Source organism: Phallusia mammillata, chromosome 3, assembly GCF_965637545.1.
Source record: "Phallusia mammillata chromosome 3, kaPhaMamm4.hap1.1, whole genome shotgun sequence".
In the NCBI taxonomy this organism is placed as follows: domain Eukaryota; kingdom Metazoa; phylum Chordata; class Ascidiacea; order Phlebobranchia; family Ascidiidae; genus Phallusia; species Phallusia mammillata.
The window spans coordinates 5,328,317-5,337,710 of NC_137254.1; the positions used below are offsets into that span (position 1 = coordinate 5,328,317).

Sequence of the window (9,394 nt, forward strand, 5' to 3'; positions counted from 1 at the left end):
TTTTTTTTTAAAAACTTTGCTTTGTTTTTCTGAAAATTATGTCAGTAATGCTGAAACTATTTGACCAACAACAGGCAGGATGGCCGAGTGGTCTAAGGCGCTGCGTTCAGGTCGCAGTCTCCCCTGGAGGCGCGGGTTCGAATCCCGCTCCTGTCAATTCTTTTGTTTTTCTGGAATATTGTTTTGTTTTACAGAAAATTGCGTCAGTAATGCCCAAATTTAGCCAACCAACAACAGGCAGGATGGCCGAGTGGTCTAAGGCGCTGCGTTCAGGTCGCAGTCTCCTCTGGAGGCGCGGGTTCGAATCCCGCTCCTGTCAATTCTTTTGTTTTTCTAGAAAATTGTTTTGTTTTACTGAAAATTGCGTCAGTAATGCCCAAATTTAGTCAACCAACAACAGGCAGGATGGCCGAGTGGTCTAAGGCGCTGCGTTCAGGTCGAAGTCTTCCCCCTGTTTTGTTTTTCTGAAAATTGCGTCAGTTATGCCCAAATTTAGTCAACCAACAACAGGCAGGATGGCCGAGTGGTCTAAGGCGCTGCGTTCAGGTCGCAGTCTCCCCTGTAGGCGCGGGTTCGGATCCCGCTCCTGTCAATTCTTTTGTTTTTCTGGAAAATTGTTTTGTTTTTCTGAAAATTGCGTCAGTAATGCCCAAATTTAGTCAACCAACAACAGGCAGGATGGCCGAGTGTTCTAAGGCGCTGCGTTCAGGTCGCAGTTTCCCCTGGAGGCGCGGGTTCGAATCCCGCTCCTGTCAATTTAATATTGTTTTGTTTTTTTCTAAAACTTTGCTTTGTTTTTCTGAAAATTATGTCAGTAATGCTGAAACTATTTGACCAACAACAGGCAGGATGGCCGAGTGGTCTAAGGCGTTGCGTTCAGGTCGCAGTCTCCCCTGGAGGCGCGGGTTCGAATCCCGCTCCTGTCAATTTAATATTGTTTTGTTTTTTTTCTAAAACTTTGCTTTGTTTTTCTGAAAATTATGTCAGTAATGCTGAAACTATTTGACCAACAACAGACAGGATGGCCGAGTGGTCTAAGGCGTTGCGTTCAGGTCGCAGTCTCCCCTGGAGGCGCGGGTTCGAATCCCGCTCCTGTCAATTTAATATTGTTTGTTTTTTTTTTTTTTCTAAAACTTTGCTTTGTTTTTCTGAAAATTATGTCAGTAATGCTGAAACTATTTGACCAACAACAGGCAGGATGGCCGAGTGGTCTAAGGCGCTGCGTTCAGGTCGCAGTCTCCCCTGGAGGCGCGGGTTCGAATCCCGCTCCTGTCAATTCTTTTGTTTTTCTGGAATATTGTTTTGTTTTACTGAAAATTGCGTCAGTAATGCCCAAATTTAGTCAACCAACAACAGGCAGGATGGCCGAGTGTTCTAAGGCGCTGCGTTCAGGTCGCAGTCTCCCCTGGAGGCGCGGGTTCGAATCCCGCTCCTGTCAATTTAATATTGTTTTGTTTTTTTTCTAAAACTTTGCTTTGTTTTTCTGAAAATTATGTCAGTAATGCTGAAACTATTTGACCAACAACAGGCAGGATGGCCGAGTGGTCTAAGGCGTTGCGTTCAGGTCGCAGTCTCCCCTGGAGGCGCGGGTTCGAATCCCGCTCCTGTCAATTTAATATTGTTTTTTTTTTTTTTTTTCTAAAACTTTGCTTTGTTTTTCTGAAAATTATGTCAGTAATGCTGAAACTATTTGACCAACAACAGGCAGGATGGCCGAGTGGTCTAAGGCGCTGCGTTCAGGTCGCAGTGTCCCCTGGAGGCGCGGGTTCAAATCCCGCTCCTGTCAATTGTTTTGTTTTTCTGGAATATTGTTTTGTTTTACTGAAAATTGCGTCAGTAATGCCCAAATTTAGCCAACCAACAACAGGCAGGAGGGCCGAGTGGTCTAAGGCGCTGCGTTCAGGTCGCAGTCTCCCCTGGAGGCGCGGGTTCGAATCCCGCTCCTGTCAATTCTTTTGTTTTTCTAGAAAATTGTTTTGTTTTACTGAAAATTGCGTCAGTAATGCCCAAATTTAGTCAACCAACAACAGGCAGGATGGCCGAGTGGTCTAAGGCGCTGCGTTCAGGTCGAAGTCTTCCCCCTGTTTTGTTTTTCTGAAAATTGCGTCAGTTATGCCCAAATTTAGTCAACCAACAACAGGCAGGATGGCCGAGTGGTCTAAGGCGCTGCGTTCAGGTCGCAGTCTCCCCTGGAGGCGCGGGTTCGGATCCCGCTCCTGTCAATTCTTTTGTTTTTCTAGAAAATTGTTTTGTTTTTCTGAAAATTGCGTCAGTAATGCCCAAATTTAATCAACCAACAACAGGCAGGATGGCCGAGTGGTCTAAGGCGCTGCGTTCAGGTCGCAATCTCCCCTGGAGGCGCGGGTTCGGATCCCGCTCCTGTCAATTCTTTTGTTTTTCTGGAAAATTGTTTTGTTATTCTGAAAATTGCGTCAGTAATGCCCAAATTTAGTCAACCAACAACAGGCAGGATGGCCGAGTGGTCTAAGGCGCTGCGTTCAGGTCGCAATCTCCCCTGGAGGCGCGGGTTCGGATCCCGCTCCTGTCAATTCTTTTGTTTTTCTGGAAAATTGTTTTGTTATTCTGAAAATTGCGTCAGTAATGCCCAAATTTAGTCAACCAACAACAGGCAGGATGGCCGAGTGGTCTAAGGCGCTGCGTTCAGGTCGCAGTCTCCCCTGGAGGCGCGGGTTCGAATCCCGCTCCTGACAATTCTTTTGTTAATCTGGAAAATTGTTTTGTTTTTCTGAAAATTGCGTCAGTAATGCCCAAATTTAGTCAACCAACAACAGGCAGGATGGCCGAGTGGTCTAAGGCGCTGCGTTCAGGTCGCAGTCTCCCCTGGAGGCTCGGGTTCGAATCCCGCTCCTGTCAATTTAATATTGTTTTTTTTTTTTTCTAAAACTTTGCTTTGTTTTTCTGAAAATTATGTCAGTAATGCTGAAACTATTTGACCAACAACAGGCAGGATGGCCGAGTGGTCTAAGGCGTTGCGTTCAGGTCGCAGTCTCCCCTGGAGGCGCGGGTTCGAATCCCGCTCCTGTCAATTTAATATTGTTTTTTTTTTTTTTTCTAAAACTTTGCTTTGTTTTTCTGAAAATTATGTCAGTAATGCTGAAACTATTTGACCAACAACAGGCAGGATGGCCGAGTGGTCTAAGGCGCTGCGTTCAGGTCGCAGTCTCCTCTGGAGGCGCGGGTTCGAATCCCGCTCCTGTCAATTCTTTTGTTTTTCTGGAATATTGTTTTGTTTTACTGAAAATTGCGTCAGTAATGCCCAAATTTAGTCAACCAACAACAGGCAGGATGGCTGAGTGGTCTAAGGCGCTGCGTTCAGGTCGCAGTCTCCTCTGGAGGCGCGGGTTCGAATCCCGCTCCTGTCAATTCTTTTGTTTTTCTAGAAAATTGTTTTGTTTTACTGAAAATTGCGTCAGTAATGCCCAAATTTAGTCAACCAATAACAGGCAGGATGGCCGAGTGGTCTAAGGCGCTGCGTTCAGGTCGAAGTCTTCCCCCTGTTTTGTTTTTCTGAAAATTGCGTCAGTAATGCCCAAATTTAGTCAACCAACAACAGGCAGGATGCCCGAGTGGTGTAAGGCGCTGCGTTCAGGTCGCAGTCTCCCCTGGAGGCGCGTGTTCGAATCCCGCTCCTGTCAATTCTTTTGTTTTTCTGGAAAATTGTTTTGTTTTTCTGAAAATTGCGTCAGTAATGCCCAAATTTAGTCAACCAACAACAGGCAGCATGGCCGAGTGGTCTAAGGCGCTGCGTTCAGGTCGCAGTCTCCCCTGGAGGCGCGGGTTCGAATCCCGCTCCTGTCAATTTAATATTGTTTTTTTTTTTTTCTAAAACTTTGCTTTGTTTTTCTGAAAATTATGTCAGTAATGCTGAAACTATTTGACCAACAACAGGCAGGATGTCCGAGTGGTTTAAGGCGTTGCGTTCAGGTCGCAGTCTCCCCTGGAGGCGCGGGTTCGAATCCCGCTCCTGTCAATTTAATATTGTTTTTTTTTTTTTTTTTTCTAAAACTTTGCTTTGTTTTTCTGAAAATTATGTCAGTAATGCTGAAACTATTTGACCAACAACAGGCAGGATGGCCGAGTGGTCTAAGGCGCTGCGTTCAGGTCGCAGTCTCCCCTGGAGGCGCGGGTTCGAATCCCGCTCCTGTCAATTCTTTTGTTTTTCTGGAATATTGTTTTGTTTTACAGAAAATTGCGTCAGTAATGCCCAAATTTAGCCAACCAACAACAGGCAGGATGGCCGAGTGGTCTAAGGCGCTGCGTTCAGGTAGCAGTCTCCTCTGGAGGCGCGGGTTCGAATCCCGCTCCTGTCAATTCTTTTGTTTTTCTAGAAAATTGTTTTGTTTTACTGAAAATTGCGTCAGTAATGCCCAAATTTAGTCAACCAACAACAGGCAGGATGGCCGAGTGGTCTAAGGCGCTGCGTTCAGGTCGAAGTCTTCCCCCTGTTTTGTTTTTCTGAAAATTGCGTCAGTTATGCCCAAATTTAGTCAACCAACAACAGGCAGGATGGCCGAGTGGTCTAAGGCGCTGCGTTCAGGTCGCAGTCTCCCCTGTAGGCGCGGGTTCGGATCCCGCTCCTGTCAATTCTTTTGTTTTTCTGGAAAATTGTTTTGTTTTTCTGAAAATTGCGTCAGTAATGCCCAAATTTAGTCAACCAACAACAGGCAGGATGGCCGAGTGGTCTAAGCCGCTGCGTTCAGGTCGCAGTCTCCCCTGGAGGCGTGGGTTCGAATCCCGCTCCTGTCAATTCTTTTGTTTTTCTGGAAAATTGTTTTGTTTTACTGAAAATTGCGTCAGTAATGCCCAAATTTATTCAACCAACAACAGGCAGGATGGCCGAGTGGTCTAAGGCGCTGCGTTCAGGTCGCAGTCTCCCCTGGAGGCGCGGGTTCGAATCCCGCTCCTGTCAATTTAATATTGTTTTTTTTTTTTTTCTAAAACTTTGCTTTGTTTTTCTGAAAATTATGTCAGTAATGCTGAAACTATTTGACCAACAACAGGCAGGATGGCCGAGTGGTCTAAGGCGTTGCGTTCAGGTCGCATTCTCTCCTGGAGGCGCGGGTTCGAATCCCGCTCCTGTCAATTTAATATTGTTTTTTTTTTTTTTTTCTAAAACTTTGCTTTGTTTTTCTGAAAATTATGTCAGTAATGCTGAAACTATTTGACCAACAACAGGCAGGTTGGCCGAGTGGTCTAAGGCGCGGCGTTCAGGTCGCAGTCTCCCCTGGAGGCGCGGGTTCGAATCCCGCTCCTGTCAATTCTTTCGTTTTTCTGGAATATTGTTTTGTTTTACTGAAAATTGCGTCAGTAATGCCCAAATTTAGCCAACCAACAACAGGCAGGATGGCCGAGTGGTCTAAGGCGCTGCGTTCAGGTCGCAGTCTCCTCTGGAGGCGCGGGTTCGAATCCCGCTCCTGTCAATTCTTTTGTTTTTCTAGAAAATTGTTTTGTTTTACTGAAAATTGCGTCAGTAATGCCCAAATTTAGTCAACCAACAACAGGCAGGATGGCCGAGTGGTCTAAGGCGCTGCGTTCAGGTCGAAGTCTTCCCCCTGTTTTGTTTTTCTGAAAATTGCGTCAGTTATGCCCAAATTTAGTCAACCAACAACAGGCAGGATGGCCGAGTGGTCTAAGGCGCTGCATTCAGGTCGAAGTCTTCCCCCTGTTTTGTTTTTCTGAAAATTGCGTCAGTAATGCCCAAATTTAGTCAACCAACAACAGGCAGGATGGCCGAGTGGTCTAAGGCGCTGCGTTCAGGTCGCAGTCTCCCCTGGAGGCGCGGGTTCGAATCCCGCTCCTGTCAATTTAATATTGTTTTGTTTTTTTCCTAAAACTTTGCTTTGTTTTTCTGAAAATTATGACAGTAATGCTGAAACTATTTGACCAACAACAGGCAGGATGGCCGAGTGGTCTAAGGCGCTGCGTTCAGGTCGCAGTCTCCCCTGGAGGCGCGGGTTCGAATCCCGCTCCTGTCAATTCTTTTGTTTTTCTAGTATATTGTTTTGTTTTACTGAAAATTGCGTCAGTAATGCCCAAATTTAGCCAACCAACAACAGACAGGATGGCCGAGTGGTCTAAGGCGCTGCGTTCAGGTCGCAGTCACCTCTGGAGGCGCGGGTTCGAATCCCGCTCCTGTCAATTCTTTTGTTTTTCTAGAAAATTGTTTTGTTTTACTGAAAATTGCGTCAGTAATGCCCAAATTTAGTCAACCAACATCAGGCAGGATGGCCGAGTGGTCTAAGGCGCTGCGTTCAGGTCGAAGTCTTCCCCCTGTTTTGTTTTTCTGAAAATTGCGTCAGTTATGCCCAAATTTAGTCAACCAACAACAGGCAGGATGACCGAGTGGTCTAAGGCGCTGCGTTCAGGTCGCAGTCTCCCCTGGAGGCGCGGGTTCGGATCCCGCTCCTGTCAATTCTATTGTTTTTCTGGAAAATTGTTTTGTTTTTCTGAAAATTGCGTCAGTAATGCCCAAATTTAGTCAACCAATAACAGGCAGGATGGCCGAGTGGTCTAAGGCGCTGCGTTCAGGTCGCAGTCTCCCCTGGAGGCGCGGGTTCGAATCCCGCTCCTGTCAATTCTTTTGTTTTTCTGGAAAATTGTTTTGTTTTTCTGAAAATTGCGTCAGTAATGCCCAAATTTAGTCAACCAACAACAGGCAGGATGGCCGAGTGGTCTAAGGCGCTGCGTTCAGGTCGCAGTCTCCCCTGGAGGCGCGGGTTCGAATCCCGCTCCTGTCAATTTAATATTGTTTTGTTTTTTTTCTAAAACTTTGCTTTGTTTTTCTGAAAATTATGTCAGTAATGCTGAAACTATTTGACCAACAACAGGCAGGATGGCCGAGTGGTCTAAGGCGTTGCGTTCAGGTCGCAGTCTCTCCTGGAGGCGCGGGTTCGAATCCCGCGCCTGTCAATTTAATATTTTTTTTTTTTTTTTTTTTTCTAAAACTTTGCTTTGTTTTTCTGAAAATTATGTCAGTAATGCTGAAACTATTTGACCAACAACAGGCAGGATGGCCGAGTGGTCTAAGGCGCTGCGTTCAGGTCGCAGTCTCCTCTGGAGGCGCGGGTTCGAATCCCGCTCCTGTCAACTCTTTTGTTTTTCTAGAAAATTGTTTTGTTTTACTGAAAATTGCGTCAGTAATGCCCAAATTTAGTCAACCAACAACAGGCAGGATGGCCGAGTGGTCTAAGGCGCTGCGTTCAGGTCGAAGTCTTCCCCCTGTTTTGTTTTTCTGAAAATTGCGTCAGTTATGCCCAAATTTAGTCAACCAACAACAGGCAGGATGGCCGAGTGGTCTAAGGCGCTGCATTCAGGTCGAAGTCTTCCCCCTGTTTTGTTTTTCTGAAAATTGCGTCAGTAATGCCCAAATTTAGTCAACCAACAACAGGCAGGATGGCCGAGTGGTCTAAGGCGCTGCGTTCAGGTCGCAGTCTCCCCTGGAGGCGCGGGTTCGAATCCCGCTCCTGTCAATTTAATATTGTTTTGTTTTTTTCCTAAAACTTTGCTTTGTTTTTCTGAAAATTATGTCACTAATGCTGAAACTATTTGACCAACAACAGGCAGGATGGCCGAGTGGTCTAAGGCGCTGCGTTCAGGTCGCAGTCTCCCCTGGAGGCGCGGGTTCGAATCCCGCTCCTGTCAATTTTTTTGTTTTTCTGGAAAACTGTTTTGTTTTTCTGAAAATTGCGTCAGTAATGGTAAAATTGTTTGACCAACAACAGGCAGGATGGCCGAGTGGTCTAAGGCGCTGCGTTCAGGTCGCAGTCTCCTCTGGAGGCGCGGGTTCGAATCCCGCTCCTGTCAATTCTTTTGTTTTTCTAGAAAATTGTTTTGTTTTACTGAAAATTGCGTCAGTAATGCCCAAATTTAGTCAACCAACAACAGGCAGGATGGCCGAGTGGTCTAAGGCGCTGCGTTCAGGTCGAAGTCTTCCCCCTGTTTTGTTTTTCTGAAAATTGCGTCAGTTATGCCCAAATTTAGTCAACCAACAACAGGCAGGATGGCCGAGTGGTCTAAGGCGCTGCATTCAGGTCGAAGTCTTCCCCCTGTTTTGTTTTTCTGAAAATTGCGTCAGTAATGCCCAAATTTAGTCAACCAACAACAGGCAGGATGGCCGAGTGGTCTAAGGCGCTGCGTTCAGGTCGCAGTCTCCCCTGGAGGCGCGGGTTCGAATCCCGCTCCTGTCAATTTAATATTGTTTTGTTTTTTTCCTAAAACTTTGCTTTGTTTTTCTGAAAATTATGACAGTAATGCTGAAACTATTTGACCAACAACAGGCAGGATGGCCGAGTGGTCTAAGGCGCTGCGTTCAGGTCGCAGTCTCCCCTGGAGGCGCGGGTTCGAATCCCGCTCCTGTCAATTCTTTTGTTTTTCTAGTATATTGTTTTGTTTTACTGAAAATTGCGTCAGTAATGCCCAAATTTAGCCAACCAACAACAGACAGGATGGCCGAGTGGTCTAAGGCGCTGCGTTCAGGTCGCAGTCACCTCTGGAGGCGCGGGTTCGAATCCCGCTCCTGTCAATTCTTTTGTTTTTCTAGAAAATTGTTTTGTTTTACTGAAAATTGCGTCAGTAATGCCCAAATTTAGTCAACCAACATCAGGCAGGATGGCCGAGTGGTCTAAGGCGCTGCGTTCAGGTCGAAGTCTTCCCCCTGTTTTGTTTTTCTGAAAATTGCGTCAGTTATGCCCAAATTTAGTCAACCAACAACAGGCAGGATGACCGAGTGGTCTAAGGCGCTGCGTTCAGGTCGCAGTCTCCCCTGGAGGCGCGGGTTCGGATCCCGCTCCTGTCAATTCTATTGTTTTTCTGGAAAATTGTTTTGTTTTTCTGAAAATTGCGTCAGTAATGCCCAAATTTAGTCAACCAATAACAGGCAGGATGGCCGAGTGGTCTAAGGCGCTGCGTTCAGGTCGCAGTCTCCCCTGGAGGCGCGGGTTCGAATCCCGCTCCTGTCAATTCTTTTGTTTTTCTGGAAAATTGTTTTGTTTTTCTGAAAATTGCGTCAGTAATGCCCAAATTTAGTCAACCAACAACAGGCAGGATGGCCGAGTGGTCTAAGGCGCTGCGTTCAGGTCGCAGTCTCCCCTGGAGGCGCGGGTTCGAATCCCGCTCCTGTCAATTTAATATTGTTTTGTTTTTTTTCTAAAACTTTGCTTTGTTTTTCTGAAAATTATGTCAGTAATGCTGAAACTATTTGACCAACAACAGGCAGGATGGCCGAGTGGTCTAAGGCGTTGCGTTCAGGTCGCAGTCTCTCCTGGAGGCGCGGGTTCGAATCCCGCGCCTGTCAATTTAATATTTTTTTTTTTTTTTTTTTTCTAAAACTTTGCTTTGTTTTTCTGAAAATTATGTCAGTAATGCTGAAACTATT

The 9,394-nt window shown here is 46.1% G+C and overlaps 1 protein-coding gene and 48 non-coding genes across 49 annotated transcripts in view; 48 read left to right on the top strand and 1 right to left on the bottom strand.

Moving 5' to 3' along the window:
• LOC145218824 (uncharacterized) overlaps window positions 1-9,394 on the bottom strand; it is a 56,394-nt gene that overhangs the window by 20,331 nt on the left and 26,669 nt on the right. The gene's annotated exons all lie outside the window — the stretch shown is intronic.
• Window positions 74-156, top strand: Trnal-cag (transfer RNA leucine (anticodon CAG)). Its single transcript has one exon. It is a non-coding gene; the product is annotated as a tRNA-Leu (tRNA).
• On the top strand, window positions 237-319 carry Trnal-cag (transfer RNA leucine (anticodon CAG)). Its single transcript has one exon. It is a non-coding gene; the product is annotated as a tRNA-Leu (tRNA).
• On the top strand, window positions 510-592 carry Trnal-cag (transfer RNA leucine (anticodon CAG)). The gene has a single exon. It is a non-coding gene; the product is annotated as a tRNA-Leu (tRNA).
• Trnal-cag (transfer RNA leucine (anticodon CAG)) lies at window positions 673-755 on the top strand. Its single transcript has one exon. It is a non-coding gene; the product is annotated as a tRNA-Leu (tRNA).
• On the top strand, window positions 844-926 carry Trnal-cag (transfer RNA leucine (anticodon CAG)). Its single transcript has one exon. It is a non-coding gene; the product is annotated as a tRNA-Leu (tRNA).
• On the top strand, window positions 1,016-1,098 carry Trnal-cag (transfer RNA leucine (anticodon CAG)). The gene has a single exon. It is a non-coding gene; the product is annotated as a tRNA-Leu (tRNA).
• Window positions 1,193-1,275, top strand: Trnal-cag (transfer RNA leucine (anticodon CAG)). Its single transcript has one exon. It is a non-coding gene; the product is annotated as a tRNA-Leu (tRNA).
• Window positions 1,356-1,438, top strand: Trnal-cag (transfer RNA leucine (anticodon CAG)). The gene has a single exon. It is a non-coding gene; the product is annotated as a tRNA-Leu (tRNA).
• Window positions 1,528-1,610, top strand: Trnal-cag (transfer RNA leucine (anticodon CAG)). The gene has a single exon. It is a non-coding gene; the product is annotated as a tRNA-Leu (tRNA).
• Trnal-cag (transfer RNA leucine (anticodon CAG)) lies at window positions 1,704-1,786 on the top strand. Its single transcript has one exon. It is a non-coding gene; the product is annotated as a tRNA-Leu (tRNA).
• On the top strand, window positions 1,867-1,949 carry Trnal-cag (transfer RNA leucine (anticodon CAG)). The gene has a single exon. It is a non-coding gene; the product is annotated as a tRNA-Leu (tRNA).
• On the top strand, window positions 2,140-2,222 carry Trnal-cag (transfer RNA leucine (anticodon CAG)). Its single transcript has one exon. It is a non-coding gene; the product is annotated as a tRNA-Leu (tRNA).
• Trnal-cag (transfer RNA leucine (anticodon CAG)) lies at window positions 2,303-2,385 on the top strand. The gene has a single exon. It is a non-coding gene; the product is annotated as a tRNA-Leu (tRNA).
• On the top strand, window positions 2,466-2,548 carry Trnal-cag (transfer RNA leucine (anticodon CAG)). The gene has a single exon. It is a non-coding gene; the product is annotated as a tRNA-Leu (tRNA).
• Window positions 2,629-2,711, top strand: Trnal-cag (transfer RNA leucine (anticodon CAG)). Its single transcript has one exon. It is a non-coding gene; the product is annotated as a tRNA-Leu (tRNA).
• On the top strand, window positions 2,792-2,874 carry Trnal-cag (transfer RNA leucine (anticodon CAG)). The gene has a single exon. It is a non-coding gene; the product is annotated as a tRNA-Leu (tRNA).
• Window positions 2,964-3,046, top strand: Trnal-cag (transfer RNA leucine (anticodon CAG)). Its single transcript has one exon. It is a non-coding gene; the product is annotated as a tRNA-Leu (tRNA).
• Trnal-cag (transfer RNA leucine (anticodon CAG)) lies at window positions 3,138-3,220 on the top strand. Its single transcript has one exon. It is a non-coding gene; the product is annotated as a tRNA-Leu (tRNA).
• Window positions 3,301-3,383, top strand: Trnal-cag (transfer RNA leucine (anticodon CAG)). The gene has a single exon. It is a non-coding gene; the product is annotated as a tRNA-Leu (tRNA).
• Window positions 3,574-3,656, top strand: Trnal-cag (transfer RNA leucine (anticodon CAG)). Its single transcript has one exon. It is a non-coding gene; the product is annotated as a tRNA-Leu (tRNA).
• Window positions 3,737-3,819, top strand: Trnal-cag (transfer RNA leucine (anticodon CAG)). The gene has a single exon. It is a non-coding gene; the product is annotated as a tRNA-Leu (tRNA).
• Window positions 3,909-3,991, top strand: Trnal-cag (transfer RNA leucine (anticodon CAG)). The gene has a single exon. It is a non-coding gene; the product is annotated as a tRNA-Leu (tRNA).
• Trnal-cag (transfer RNA leucine (anticodon CAG)) lies at window positions 4,086-4,168 on the top strand. The gene has a single exon. It is a non-coding gene; the product is annotated as a tRNA-Leu (tRNA).
• On the top strand, window positions 4,249-4,331 carry Trnal-cag (transfer RNA leucine (anticodon CAG)). The gene has a single exon. It is a non-coding gene; the product is annotated as a tRNA-Leu (tRNA).
• Trnal-cag (transfer RNA leucine (anticodon CAG)) lies at window positions 4,522-4,604 on the top strand. Its single transcript has one exon. It is a non-coding gene; the product is annotated as a tRNA-Leu (tRNA).
• Trnal-cag (transfer RNA leucine (anticodon CAG)) lies at window positions 4,685-4,767 on the top strand. The gene has a single exon. It is a non-coding gene; the product is annotated as a tRNA-Leu (tRNA).
• On the top strand, window positions 4,848-4,930 carry Trnal-cag (transfer RNA leucine (anticodon CAG)). The gene has a single exon. It is a non-coding gene; the product is annotated as a tRNA-Leu (tRNA).
• Trnal-cag (transfer RNA leucine (anticodon CAG)) lies at window positions 5,021-5,103 on the top strand. Its single transcript has one exon. It is a non-coding gene; the product is annotated as a tRNA-Leu (tRNA).
• On the top strand, window positions 5,196-5,278 carry Trnal-cag (transfer RNA leucine (anticodon CAG)). The gene has a single exon. It is a non-coding gene; the product is annotated as a tRNA-Leu (tRNA).
• On the top strand, window positions 5,359-5,441 carry Trnal-cag (transfer RNA leucine (anticodon CAG)). Its single transcript has one exon. It is a non-coding gene; the product is annotated as a tRNA-Leu (tRNA).
• On the top strand, window positions 5,742-5,824 carry Trnal-cag (transfer RNA leucine (anticodon CAG)). The gene has a single exon. It is a non-coding gene; the product is annotated as a tRNA-Leu (tRNA).
• On the top strand, window positions 5,914-5,996 carry Trnal-cag (transfer RNA leucine (anticodon CAG)). The gene has a single exon. It is a non-coding gene; the product is annotated as a tRNA-Leu (tRNA).
• Trnal-cag (transfer RNA leucine (anticodon CAG)) lies at window positions 6,077-6,159 on the top strand. Its single transcript has one exon. It is a non-coding gene; the product is annotated as a tRNA-Leu (tRNA).
• Trnal-cag (transfer RNA leucine (anticodon CAG)) lies at window positions 6,350-6,432 on the top strand. The gene has a single exon. It is a non-coding gene; the product is annotated as a tRNA-Leu (tRNA).
• On the top strand, window positions 6,513-6,595 carry Trnal-cag (transfer RNA leucine (anticodon CAG)). Its single transcript has one exon. It is a non-coding gene; the product is annotated as a tRNA-Leu (tRNA).
• On the top strand, window positions 6,676-6,758 carry Trnal-cag (transfer RNA leucine (anticodon CAG)). The gene has a single exon. It is a non-coding gene; the product is annotated as a tRNA-Leu (tRNA).
• On the top strand, window positions 6,848-6,930 carry Trnal-cag (transfer RNA leucine (anticodon CAG)). Its single transcript has one exon. It is a non-coding gene; the product is annotated as a tRNA-Leu (tRNA).
• Trnal-cag (transfer RNA leucine (anticodon CAG)) lies at window positions 7,025-7,107 on the top strand. The gene has a single exon. It is a non-coding gene; the product is annotated as a tRNA-Leu (tRNA).
• Trnal-cag (transfer RNA leucine (anticodon CAG)) lies at window positions 7,408-7,490 on the top strand. Its single transcript has one exon. It is a non-coding gene; the product is annotated as a tRNA-Leu (tRNA).
• Trnal-cag (transfer RNA leucine (anticodon CAG)) lies at window positions 7,580-7,662 on the top strand. The gene has a single exon. It is a non-coding gene; the product is annotated as a tRNA-Leu (tRNA).
• Trnal-cag (transfer RNA leucine (anticodon CAG)) lies at window positions 7,742-7,824 on the top strand. The gene has a single exon. It is a non-coding gene; the product is annotated as a tRNA-Leu (tRNA).
• Window positions 8,125-8,207, top strand: Trnal-cag (transfer RNA leucine (anticodon CAG)). Its single transcript has one exon. It is a non-coding gene; the product is annotated as a tRNA-Leu (tRNA).
• On the top strand, window positions 8,297-8,379 carry Trnal-cag (transfer RNA leucine (anticodon CAG)). The gene has a single exon. It is a non-coding gene; the product is annotated as a tRNA-Leu (tRNA).
• Trnal-cag (transfer RNA leucine (anticodon CAG)) lies at window positions 8,460-8,542 on the top strand. Its single transcript has one exon. It is a non-coding gene; the product is annotated as a tRNA-Leu (tRNA).
• On the top strand, window positions 8,733-8,815 carry Trnal-cag (transfer RNA leucine (anticodon CAG)). Its single transcript has one exon. It is a non-coding gene; the product is annotated as a tRNA-Leu (tRNA).
• Window positions 8,896-8,978, top strand: Trnal-cag (transfer RNA leucine (anticodon CAG)). The gene has a single exon. It is a non-coding gene; the product is annotated as a tRNA-Leu (tRNA).
• On the top strand, window positions 9,059-9,141 carry Trnal-cag (transfer RNA leucine (anticodon CAG)). Its single transcript has one exon. It is a non-coding gene; the product is annotated as a tRNA-Leu (tRNA).
• Trnal-cag (transfer RNA leucine (anticodon CAG)) lies at window positions 9,231-9,313 on the top strand. The gene has a single exon. It is a non-coding gene; the product is annotated as a tRNA-Leu (tRNA).